Source organism: Podarcis cretensis, assembly GCF_951804945.1.
Source record: "Podarcis cretensis genome assembly, chromosome: 14".
Lineage (NCBI taxonomy): Eukaryota > Metazoa > Chordata > Lepidosauria > Squamata > Lacertidae > Podarcis > Podarcis cretensis.
Genome location: NC_137183.1, coordinates 6,445,169 through 6,458,327, shown reverse-complemented (window position 1 = coordinate 6,458,327; position 13,159 = coordinate 6,445,169). Strand labels below are relative to the sequence as shown.

Below are 13,159 nucleotides of genomic sequence, written 5' to 3'. Positions count from 1 at the left end.
GGGTGCTGCACAGCTCTCCCTCTCTGCTGAAGCCAGGAGAGTCTTGCTCTCCTGGCTTCAGGCGGCTATCCCTGAAGCCTTCGGAGCGCAGCGCGAGTTTCTGCTGCGCTCCGCAGGCTTCAGGTTCCTTTTGCTGAAGCCGGGAGAGCAAGACTCTCCAGGCTTCAGTGAAAGCAACACGAAGCTTCCAGAACGTGGAGGGAGCGCTCCCTCTGCGTTTCAGAGGCTTCGTGTTGCTATCGCTGAAGCCAAGGAGCCTGCATTTGCTCCATAGGACGCACACACATTTCCCCTTAATTTTTGGAGGGGAAAAAGTGCGTCCTATAGAACAAAAAATACGATATATATATATATATATTGTCAGGGAACTGCCATCGGAAGGACAGGTGGTGAGAAGGCTTCAGGAGAATAGGAGAGACACTTCTTCAGCAGAAGAGGGAACCAGTAGGGGGAGTGCGGGAGCTCCAAAGGAAAGGGAGTCGGAGGGGAGGCTCTGGGATACTTCCAGTGAGAACAGTGAGGAGGTATCAGGACAGCCTTTAAGGACCCCCACCCCCCGCCGGAAACTGTCACGCAGGGAATCCAGGAGGCGCATGTCCGTGAAACAGCTTTTATGTTGGAAACGTTTCCGCAAACGCCCACTGTCAGATTCTACCAGCGACTGACGGAGCCATGCTGAAGGGCTCCGCTCAAGGCAGGGCTTCACTACACTGAGTGAGCTCTGAGGGATCCAGCTTCAACGCACAAGCAGCTCATTATCCCACCACATATATATATATATATATATATATATGTATGGCTCTGTGTAGAATGTGACCTGGAAAGATTTGAAATGAAAGTGGGAGAGCTATTGGATAGAACTGGAGAGGACAAAGGCTGATGTGAAGTGTGACAAGGAAGCCATCACGTATGAAGGAGGCAGGTCCAGGGTCAAGTCTGGGTGTGACTAACCTTCTCTGGCCCAAAGCCTGCATTGAAGGTTGGCCGTGTTCTGAGGGTTGCATGCCATTTGCAGGCGCACACACAAACCCACTCACCACACCTAAAGCACACATGAACTCACCCAGGCAGACCATACACAACCCCCACCCCACAGAGGAAGCAACAGCCTTAGGCACTGCCAGACCATTGGTCCATCCAACTTAGGGTTGGTGATGCTGACTGGCAGCTGCCGTCCAGGGTTCAGCTGCAACTCTCTTTCCCTTGCAGGTTTTTCATTGGCAGTGGAAGAGTGTTGCTTCCAAGGGATTCTTCTTCAGGCTTGGCCCCAAAGAGTACACTGGGAGTTTCAGGGGTGGGGAAGCAGTTGCTGCTGGGGTTGGATGCAGCAGCGGCTTCTGCAGGCCCGAGCCCCCCGGGTGATGTCATTTTTGCTTGGGTCTCTTTGTGCTTAGCGCAGCCTTGGCTGCATATTTAAACATCTGACTGCCCGGAGGAATGAGTTAAAAAGGAGACTCTGGTCGGAGGCCAGTTTCCCAGAGAATGGAATGATAATTAAGGAAGCAAGGACTGTAATAATGCTGGGAGGGCGGCAAAAGCATCCAAGAAGGAAGGCATACATGACACAGAAAGCGGCTGGGGGTGGGAGGGAGAGAAGCACCCCTGTTTATAATTGGGTTTTGATAGGGATGGTAGAGTAGCAAGTGAATGAGTTGAGTGTATGTAATTGTGCAAATGAGGCCACTGCTAGGAGGCCTCCCTATGGGGCACCCGCCTTGCATGAGATGATGCCAGCTTGCACTGGTTATGCACCACACAAACAGAATCCTGGCTCCCATGAGGAGCACATGAATGGGGCCCAGTTCATACAGTCCATGGCAGGCTGGGAACTGCTTGCAAGTGGCATCTTTGGACGGGGGGCCACATCTGAGACGGGGGTGATTGAAGGCTGTGGCCCCTTCCCACCCCCCAGCCATGGAGCTGGGGCCTAAGCAAGTGGAGCATCCTAGCGTCTTTCTTATGTTTTAACTGCATTTTAAAGCATTTTTTCCTTTTAAATGCTGTTGCATCAGAAATCCGTCTGGGATGCCTTCCGTATTGAAACAGAGCAGTAATTATCTCGTTGGGAGTCCCGCCTTACGGAGACACAAGGTTTTCTGGAGCCTCGGCTGGAGGAAAACTTAGTAAAACAAGCCAGAGCCTCCTGTGGAGAAAAGGGCTGGTTGTTATCAGATATTTGGACACAAACCAGCTATTGTGCTTGAAAGCGCAAACTGCATTTAGAGGCACCGAAGGCTCTCAGTGGTAGCTCAGCCATCGTTGCTTTGCCATTGTTTCCACAAAGGCTGCTTTGATGTTCAAGAAAGAACTCCAAAAAGTGAATCACATGTTTCTACCATAGTCTAGTTTGGGGCTCTGCATCAATGGGGCAAGAAAACACCAAGGAGGAAAAAGAGGAAACGGGGCCTTACCTGTTAATTGTACCTTTTAGACCAGCTTTTTCCCAACCTGAAGCCCTCCAGAAGTTTTGGACTACAGCTCTCATCAGTTCCAGGGACACCGGTGGTGCTGTGGTCTAAACCACAGAGCCTAGGGCTTGCCGATCAGAGGGTCGGCAGTTCGAATCCCCACAACGGGGTGAGCTCCTGTTACTTGGTCCCTGCTCCTGCCAACCTAGCAGTTTGAAAGCACGTCAAGTGTAAGTAGATAAATAGGTACTGCTCCGGCGGGAAGGTAAATGGCATTTCTGTGTGCTGCTCTGGTTCACCAGAAACTGCTTAGTCATGCTGGCCACATGACCCGGAAGCTGTCTGAGGACAAATGCCGGCTCCCTCGGCCTATAGAGCGAGATGAGCGTCGCAACCCCAGAGTTGTCCACGACTGGACCTAATGGTCAGGGGTCCCTTTACCTTTCTCATCAGTTCCAGCCAGCAGGCTTAGACTGGCAAAACAGACTCCATACCTGGAAACAGATCAGACTATTTGAGAAAGCCACATGCAATCTTCTCGTGCAAAGTGGTAAGGCAGACTCACTGCTGGCTTCTTATAAAAATGAATTGCTTGCTCTTTTAAAAATGTTATTTTGGACACTTATTCTCATGTGGGTAATGATAAAAACCATCTAAAAGACACAGTGTAAAAAGCAATACTTTCAGCCCCCAAATCAGCCATTTGCAGTGTAATTAAAACCATCACAAATTTTTTTAGGCAAATGAGAAGCTTAAACTGGTGCCAGAAACTGAGTAACCTGGGTGTTAGGCGTGTCTCCCCTGGGAAGGCATTCCACAATGGAATGTTAATATTTAAGAAGTGATAATGTATGAATTAATATCTACCTGCCTGCTGTCTTTCCTTAGCCTAGCCTTTCATTTGCTGAATGCTAAATGTTGGGAGATCGATTAACACTCCTTAATGAAGCTTCTTGTAGCCCATTAGCCTAAAGGAATATTCTCTGCAGCAGGTGATGGTGTGCTGCTTTAGATTTTGTGGTTTAAGGGCTCTCTGTTTTCCTGGAGGAGAGACAAGGATGGTTACAGGTACAAGGTCCAGGGGCTGCATCGTGTGGCTTCGCAGCAGAGTCAGGAAGGGAGCCCTGGCTTCTAACATGGCAATTGGATCTCTTTTGTGAAAGGAGCATTGCTCTTTTGGATCTGAGATTCTCATTTGGGTAGTTTGTTGAGCTTGTTCATTTTTTTTCCAGAGGAAGGTGTATGATTCTTGTACTTGGTTCTGCTGCCAGTGTTCACTAATCTGCCTCTCCTGTTCTCAGAATCTGGAATCCAGTGCCAAAATGGCTCATACCCGACATTCCAAGTGTGAGACTCATGCAGACACCAATGATGGGCATTTCTATAAAGACATTTCCTTCTGCTGGGTCTGAATAGGACCTGTTCAGGTTCAGTTTGGAGGGATAGCGAATTGTGTCTATTCCCTCGAGAGCAGCGACTTCAAACAGACATTGCTAGCCTCTTGAGATTCAGTAATGGAGTTGAATGTGGGTTTGTGCAATTCTGGGACCTTTTTCAGAGCAGGTGCAGCTGTGGCAAGTGAATTAGCTGATACTGAAGCTTTCGGGTTTTACTGTGTCTGTGCCGTATTAGCATAGAGGAAAGAGAATGGGGAAAATAAGCAGAGATATTTCCCTCCTTTTCTTTGAAGTGTTACCATTGAAGTGGCTAGCAAGAAGTTCCTACTTCATGCTGGCCATTAAAAATGGTAACCCTTTTTTGCAAGATTGCTTGCATTTCTAATTCAAAGCTAGAGGTTGTATTTCAACTGGCTGGAGTTGCTAAAGCCGAATGTGTTTTAGAAAGTTGAATCTATGAAGTAAGGACAAACTGACTCAAGGAAACTATGGATAGTCAAACTGATTCCAGTAAACTGGGTATTGTGTTGCATACTGCTCCTCTTTGGTGGGGTACAGTAACTGATCAGCGAAGCATTTTTGGATTTTCCTATGGGGCTGTCATGATGAACTTCTGAATTCCAAATTTACGACTAACCTACTAAGATTTAGTACCCAAGAATCTAGTAGCCATTGGTGGACCTCTTCTCCGGTGTTAATTGGTCTACTCCTTCTTCTAAACAAACAAAAAACAAGAACAAAACTCAATCTAAGCTTGTAGCCATCCTTACATCATGTGGGATAGTGAATTAATTCTAAACTGCAGGAAGAAAATGTTCCTTTGCTTTTTGTAGGCTTTGCTTTTTGTGAGGTGGTGGTGAAGTTTTCTTGTAAACCAGGCATGTCCAACAGGTAGATCACTGGACGTCTGTGGCAGATTACTGGTAGTTCACTGGCTCCCCCCCAAGAAGCTCAACAACTTTGGCTCCCCTAAAAAAAGCTCAAAGGTTTTGCCCTGAACCCCCCAAAACAGGGCTTTCCTTCCTAAGAAAAGCTCAACAGCCTTGACCTGAACCCCCGAAAAGGGGGTAGATCACTGCCAGTTTTTAACTTTGTGAGTAGATCGCAGTCTCTTGGGAGTTTGCCACCCCTGCTGTAAACCAACGTAGTAATTATATCAGGATTCAATATAAATAACTATTATAAGAATACTGCGGAAATTGTATGTTGGTGAACGGGCAAGGTTTTTTCCAACCCAATGATTGGTGTAATTAAAAATACAGTTACTCTATATTGACTAGGATTGGGTTTTTTGCTTTTGTTTCGAGTCCAGCCATTTTTGAATTTTTTGAAATTCTGGGGGAGCTTTACCACAATGGAGGCTGGACTAGAGAAATCAGCCTGGCTACCTGGGGAAAAGGAAGCAGATGAGCTGGGCCAGAAAGAGACCAACTTTTTAACTTAGTAAACTCAAACAATGAACCAGCTTTGCGCCTGCACATACAGTCTCTTCCCTCCTCAATGTGCTGTGATTAAGCCTGGAAGTCTTTAGTTAAGCTTCGTTTCCTGCTCGTTCCAAACTGGAAAACGATATTAGACTCAGACCAAGCCAAGACCTCAGTCTATGGTTTGAAGTTAGTTTAAGACCCTGGCTTCTTCCAGACATGGCAACCAGTTTCTAGGTTTAGGTTTAATGGGAATCTATGGTTAATTAAAGACTTTCTGGCTTAACACAGCACGACAGGAAGGGATAGTGCAAGGATGGGGACCCTATGCAAAGGGTGAACCAGATTGCTTGAACTGGGCTAGACAACAGGTTTGAAGGGAAAAGGAACTTAGAAGCAGAATGTCCTGAACTCCAACGTACATGGAGGTAAGTCCCACTAGTGTACACAGTTCGCAAGGGAAATGCTAGAGAGTAGTCCGACAGTCCAAGAGGTCAAAGACCAGGCCAAATCCAAAGTCAGTTAGGCCAGGCTCCCGTCTCTGCAGCAGATCCAGGGTCAGAAAACCTGCGGTCAGAAAACCTGTGGTCAGTCCCGAAGTCACAGTCCAGTGGAGCTTCTGAAGCAGCCAAGCCTTGGTCCATCAACGTGGAAGGCTGAGCAGACACAGATTCTCTGCCTTGCTTCCCTTTTATCCTTCCAATTTTGACACATCTGGGTTTGCTCTAGCTGAGCAACTGTGTCTCTGCACTCGACAAGGCATGTGATCCTCACCTGCTCTGAGCCTAATCCAGCTGTGTGACCACAAACATTCTCCCAGACCTACTGATCCCTGTGATCCCCACCTGGTCAACTAGTGAGCTGGGCTGTGTTCCCTTGCCTGCCTCAGTTTCCTAGAGCGCCCTTCCCGCTGTTCCCAGCGCAATGTCTGTGGAGAAGGGGCCGTCTCTGGTTTTGCTGGTATGTCCCCCCTCTCCTGGCTCCTGTGAACTGTCAGCTGCCCCCCTCGCCATGTCCTGTGCGTACCTCCTAAGTCCCCAAGCTCCCCTTCCCCATCTTCTTCTTGCCTTAGTGTGTACCAGTCGTGGCTACAGCCCTTGCCAGGATCCTGTTCCCCTTCCTCTGCATCCTGCCAGTTCATGTCACAGAAGGAGGCAAGGGCTGAAGACAGGCAGTCTCAGGGGACCAGCCAGGTAGAAGTATAGGAAGCAGCCCTGACACTGAGTCAGACCACTGGCCCAGCTAGCTCAGTGCTGCCTAAGCTAACAAGCTGGGAGTGGCTCCCCAGGGTTTCACGCAGGATCCCTTTCCCCGGTTCTGCCCAGGGATGCCATGTCAGGGATTGAACTTGAGACCTTTTGTTTTTTAAAAAAATATATATTTATTTATTTTTCCAAAAACAAAAAAACAACAACATCAAAACATCACAAAACAGCAAAGACAATACACCATATAAAAAATAAGAAAAAAATAAAAAGTTAAAAACAAAAACTCCAGTTTTCAGACTCATGTTTACAAAACTTTGTTTCTTGACCTCCTCACGCCTCCCTTTTTTGTGTTCCTCTTTGACCAATCAAATACAGCAAATCCTTACCCTTCTTCAAAACTTATTTCTGGTTATTATAATCACTTCTATTATGTCTCCAATCTTTCCTCCTTATAATTAAACACCTTTAACATATTGTTTGCTTTGACATAATATAACCTTGTTTTTTCACCCTTTTTCTATTACATTTTTTACATATTTTTTAACACTGTACCACTGATGCCATATTATTTCATATCCAACATCATTTTAACATTCATACACTTTACAGTGTTTCTGCAGATAGTTCTTAAACTTCTTCCAGTCCTCTTCCACCACTTCCTCTCCCAGGTCTCGGATTCTGCCAGTCATTTCTGCCAATTCCATGTAGTCTATTACTTGCATCTGCCATTCTTCCAAGGTGGGCAAATCTTGTGTCTTCCCGTGCTTTGCATTGAGTATTCTTGCTGCTGTTGTCGCATACATAAAAAACATTCTATCTTTCTGAACTTGAGACCTTTTGCATGCAAAGCAGATGCTGCGCTGCTCAGCTCTGCCCCTTCTCCAAGAGCTGATGACCAGAGTGAAAACAGCAGCAAAAGTTTTTTTGGGTGGGAGCTGCTTGAGGCTGCAGCCAGGGAGTCCAGGAAAATTCAAACAATTTAGGCAGTGCTGAAGTGGATGTCTTCAGCATGGAGCTCTTTGATCATTGGCCACAGAGCTGATAGTGCGTTTCTTGTTTTGCATTTAGGTTCCCTTTAGGGGTGGGTTGGACTTTACAGTCATTTTGGGATTGCTCTGGAGAAGCTTGAGAGTGGTGCCGGCTGCCTCTCCAGTCTGACCTGCTGCCTGGAAAGACCTGCTTGCATAAGTTGCGAAATATCAGAATGCGATTGAAGTTCATTTGTAGAGAGAACAGATCACATTCCTGGGAGTGCAGTGCAAGCCTCTGTGTGGGAGGAACCTGGGCAGGGCTCAGCAACAAGTACAGGATGTGGCAATTTTCTGTAGGGTTCTGTGGGGTCTGGTACAGGGTGGATTTGACATAAATTGCCTCAGGCTCAGCACTGGCCAGAGTCAAGCTGGAAATTCTACAGAAGACACGTGGTCTCCCAAAGCCCATGAGTTTCTTCTAATGAAACTCTTTATTTTTCCATTTAAATGCTGTATAACAATTGGCAATAATACTAATAAAAATATACATGAATACAGTGGTGGAGCAACATGCTGCAGTCCCCGGAGCGGAAAAGAGGGGGGGCGTGGCACTTTGCCCATGGGGGCATGGTGCATGGCCAGGGTTGCGCACCATGCTGCGTGCGTCTGGGGGGGGCAGCCGCGATGACACCCTTTCCCCATATGGTGCCTGGGGCGGTGTGCTCCCCCCCCTTCGTACGCCAGTGCATGGATACAACTGTAAATCACAGGTATATAATGCTAAACTCTCTCATTAATAGACTCAGCAGATCAGCCAGGGAGGGACTGTACAGTGGTACCTCGGGTTACATATGCTTCAGGTTACATACGCTTCAGGTTACAGACTCTGCTAACCCAGAAATAGTACCTCGGGTTAAGAACTTTGCTTCAGAACAGAAATCGTGCTCTGGCGGCGCAGCAGCAGCGGGAGGCCCCATTAGCTAAAGTGGTGCTTCAGGTTAAGAAGAGTTTCAGGTTAAGAATGGACCTCTGGTATGAATTAAGTACTTAACCCGAGTACCACTGTATAGTGGGATCTGTTAGGTCTTCCTAATAGAAGAACAGTAGAAAAGAATCTGGAAGACACCTCAGTGCTGCTACAAGGGCAACATCTGTTGTTCATTTGGGCTTTGCTGTATCTTCCTAGTAAGTTGGAAGGGAAGACATTAAACCTTGCCAAACAGGAAGTCTTGCTATATTTAGGGATAGTTAACTGTCCCAAGTGTGACATTCTGTCTTTGCAGGAGAGGCTTGGTATCCCCAGGGGCTGTGAGGAATGGGGTCCTGTGCAGATCCTTGGAGCTCTTTGGAAACTACCGGTATATCCAAAACCCGCCAACCATTGATTTGGTCCCTTCAGATCCCTAGCTAGCTGGTAAGAGGGTGATTCTTTCAAGGAAAAGAAGCCACAAGTGGCTATGACTCTATTAAAGGGGGAGGGGTCCTTAACCCTTTCCACACAGCCCATTTTTCTGATGAAAACTGCCCTCCCCGTCCATCTTTCCCCACCCCAAGTGGTAGCAAAGTATTTTGGAGAGGCAACTTTGACTGGAAAATCAGACCGCTGAAGTTATTAGCCCCCTGCTCATCTATTTGAAATGACAGCCTCTCACAGCTGCATTTCATGAGGGACACCCCCACCCCCTTTAGAGCCACATCTGCCATGGAACAAATAGTGTTGCTCTGAGTATAGGGGAAGCAACTTCATATGCTAGCAATTAATAATTGTTAATAGCCAGTCTCCATATCTGAAGGGGCCCCTTGTGTGTCTTTTGGTGGGAGCCATTTTGGCAGAAATACAAATGGACCTTGCCAGATTCTCTTTTTTTGCCCTTTGATGCTGGAGAAGTGAGCATGAATTGGCCATCCGCCTTTACTTACAAACCTAGTGGTCCATTTTCCTGTTTGTGTGATCTGATATGACACTTCAGTTCCTCGGTTTCTCTGTCTCCCTCATCCAACAGCTGGGCCTGGAATAAGAGCACCCCCTGCACCCCCCTCCCCATAGTTGCCTGCCAAAGACCGCTTGTTCTGAAGTGTTTCCTGTTTTAAAAGGGAAGGATAAATAAAATAATTTTCAGTCATAGAGGAAATCCAACACTGGTTGGTCACCACAGGGCCAGAGGAGAGGCGGCCATGAGGAAACTGGTATGGCCAGGCAATGGGCTAAGAACGTCGCTTTGGTGGCCTTTTTGAAGTACTGTAAAGAATTCCATTGCCTCTTGTCATTTTGGCAGTAAGGTATTTGTACATATACAGACCAGAAAAAAGAAATGTACAGTGGTACCTTGGGTTAAGTACTTAATTCGTTCCGGAGGTCCGTTCTTAACCTGAAACTGTTCTTAACCTGAAGCACCACTTTAGCTAATGGGGCCTCCTGCTGCCGCTGCACCGCCGGAGCACGATTTCTGTTCTCATCCTGAAGCAAAGTTCTTAACCTGAGGTAATATTTTTGGGTTAGCGGAGTCTGTAACCTGAAGTGTCTGTAACCCGAGATGCCACTGTATGTAGAATAAAACTGCCTCCTGGCGCTTGGTGAAGACTCCTGCTGTGTCGGAAGTCTGCAAGTGGAGACAGAGTCTGGGCAGCATGGGCCAAGGCAGGACACACCTGGAGTCTCCAGGGCGAGGTGGTTTGCTTGCCTCAGGCAGCGCTTGCAGAAGCCCCATCAAAAGAGTTGCAAATTGTCCAGTTGTTTCATTTTTATGATGGCCTGAAGGAGGCATCAGAATGTGCCAAGTTGTCTCTGGTAACAGAATCTCCAACAGGCCCAACCTGGGCGCCTATTTGGGGGTTCAGGAGGAGTACCCCGACCTGCTCTAGCCTCTCAGTGGAAAGAGGTGTCCCAGGCTGCAGTTCCCACCTTCGGCCAGAGCTGTGGTGGTGGTGGGGAACAGTGGCTACATCCCTGCTTTGGTGGCCGTCAAGTCCCAGGTTCAGGTTCTACAGTAGAGTTGAGCCCTGGAGAGGAAAAAAGAAAAAAAGGCAGGGCAGGTGCAGATATGGGGGAGCTGATGTTTCCTTTGGAGCATGGCTTCACCCAGGCTGCTGGCACAGCACCGTTCCCCTCGCTGGTGCTGCTGCTGCTGCACCCTCAGTGCTGGCTTCTGGCAGCACTCTGGACACAGCTGTAGGCCAGTTGCAATGGCAGGGATGAGTGCAAAGGAGGGGGCCTGGATCTGCCAGCGGGGGGGGGGGGGGCATCAAGGACAGGGGCAGTGGGGCATTCTGCCTGCAGTTGCAAAACTTCATGGTTCCTTCCCTTCCAGCCATCTCCATGATTTGTGACAGTCAATCACATAAATGGACTGGCCAAGGGATCTCATTCTGCACCATCCTGTTCCCCACTCTCCTCTGTGGTGTTCTTTCCCCAAATACATCTCCCCAGAAGTACCGTATGAAGCAGCTGAAACTTTGCCTAAGGAGCTCTTTTCCCTGAAGTAGCCTATTTTAGTTCTTTGCTTTGGGGACAGCAATGGATCCCCCCCCCCTTTTTTTTCTAAATCCATTCAGTCAGGTAGAAAAATGTAAGGAAAGCACTGTAACTGCATCCTCCCTCCCTCTCTTTTTAAGATGTTGGCTGCCTGCAACAGGGCCTCTGAAACATTTGCAGCTGGGTTTCAGTACTTGAGAAAATTGGATTTGAATGCTGATTCTGACACAGCTGATCCCAAGTGAGCAGCTGATAAAACAGATTTTTAAGAGCTACTTAAATGCTTCATCTTGCGCAAGTTTTTTCTACATATAAGCCGTTCCAGGAGCAAACAGTGCTCCCAGTGCAGCCACTCTGTGATGTTCCTTCTGGCCTGCAGTTTTCCAGCCAGCAAAGTAGTAGCTGAGTTGGTTTGGGTCGGCCTGACTGATGTGGTGCCCGGACTGACCTGGGGAGAAAGGAAGTTCTTTCTGTTTGGAAGATGAGCCAGAGACAGTACTTCCTTGCTAGATTTGGGGATTAAAAAATGATACCTTTTGGCCAGTGCCAGTTACTAGTTATTCAAAGTGTCTCCAGAACTAGTAGAATATATTCTGCACCTCCCTTAGAGTCTCAATCCTTTTAGTTTATTTATGGATTCATATCCACTTTTCTTCAAATATGGTTAATAAAAAAGAATAATTCATATTCTAATTATTGAAATATCCAAATATTGTTGCTCATAATATGAATAAAATGCAGGAGCAGCAGCAGAATCAGTAAAATACAGTGGCACCTCTGGTTACGTACTTAATTCGTTCCGGAGGTCCGTTCTTAACCTGAAACTGTTCTTAACCTGAAGCACCACTTTAGCTGATGGGGCCTCCTGCTGCTGCCTCGCCGCCGGAGCATGATTTCTGTTCTCACCCTGAAGCAAAGTTCTTAACCCGAGGTACTATTTCTGGGTTAGCGGAGTCTGTAACCTGAAGCGTATGTAACCCGAGGTACCACTGTATACCAGAAGCTGGCAAAAACTCCAGTCACAATAACAGAGAGTGAATACCTTTATGGGCCAATGGGATGCCAATAGATGGCTTAGAGCAGCTTCCCCCAACCTCGAGCCCTCCAGATGTTTTGGGCAGCACTGGTTGGCATAGATGGGAGTCATAGTCCAAAATATCTGGAAAGTACCAAATTAGGTAGGGAATGTTGGTATAGCCTTAGTTTGGCTCCTTAACGAAAAGTTGCCAGGTAGACAGACCAAGGCAGTGTCATGGCAGGCCTTCTCCAGTTTTCCACCTGGCAGACCTCTAAGCACCTGGAGAAACCTCTGAGGGAAATCTTAAATGCCAATGAGGTTCATGTGGAGAAATGCAGTTGTTTGATCAGAGGGCGATGAACCTTGGATGTGGCCCTCCAGACTTCTCTGTCTGGCCCTCTGAGTTATGCTCCTTGCTACACCTCTGCATCCTCCTCAAGTGCTTTTGTCTGGATAGAATGTGTCTTCGCACTGTGATTGTGCCTGGTGCTTACCTGGATGGAGGGATGTGGCCATCCGTATGTGGGAACGCTCTGACTTTTCCTGTAAAGAAATGGGCAATATTGTTGCTGCACCCGTTTCTGCCTCTAGCCCCACACACCACTGGCGTGTCGCTCCTAAAAGGTTGCCAATGTGGCCTGAAAAAGGTTCCCCTGCCCTGCTTTAGATCTTGCTACATCCACCCGTTTTGGATTGTTATCCCTCATTTCCTGAGTGGTGAGAAGTCCAGGGTTTTGTTTTCTTTGGCGCCGAGAGAACAGTGGAAACTGAAGTGTCTTTGTATTATTTACAGCTAGTGAGCTTGCAAAAAGATAGGATTCCCAGAGCCCCCAAGCCTGCGTTAGATTCCCAGAGCCCCTAAGCTTGTACCGGTTTCTAGTCAGCTCCAGCAGAACTCTCTACTCTTTGCCTGCCTCTCTTTAAATTTAAGGCGCAAAACTGGTTCCAGGCCATTGCTCTGCTCTCCCCTCTCACCAGCCGGAGGGTGCCACCTTCTCAAACATTTACAAACCCCAGCTGTTGCATCAAATACAATCAGCTTACAAAAACGCAGCCTGTGACTTCCTTGGCCTGAATTCAGACTTTCCAGGTGAAAGGTTTTTTTTCCCCCTCCGTCAAATTTGGCATAGTATGAAACAGTGGATGTGTTGTCCTGCTAGGCAGAGAACATCAAAAGTGTTTCTTGCCCCCTACTTCCTAAATTGCAGCTGACAGTTTTTAGTGCCAGAAGATCCTGGGAGTTGCATTATTGGCCTCCAAA

The 13,159-nt window shown here is 47.4% G+C and overlaps 1 protein-coding gene across 2 annotated transcripts in view; it reads left to right on the top strand.

The window, feature by feature from the left end:
- CGNL1 (cingulin like 1) overlaps nucleotides 1–13,159 on the top strand; it is a 77,963-nt gene that overhangs the window by 13,386 nt on the left and 51,418 nt on the right. The gene's annotated exons all lie outside the window — the stretch shown is intronic.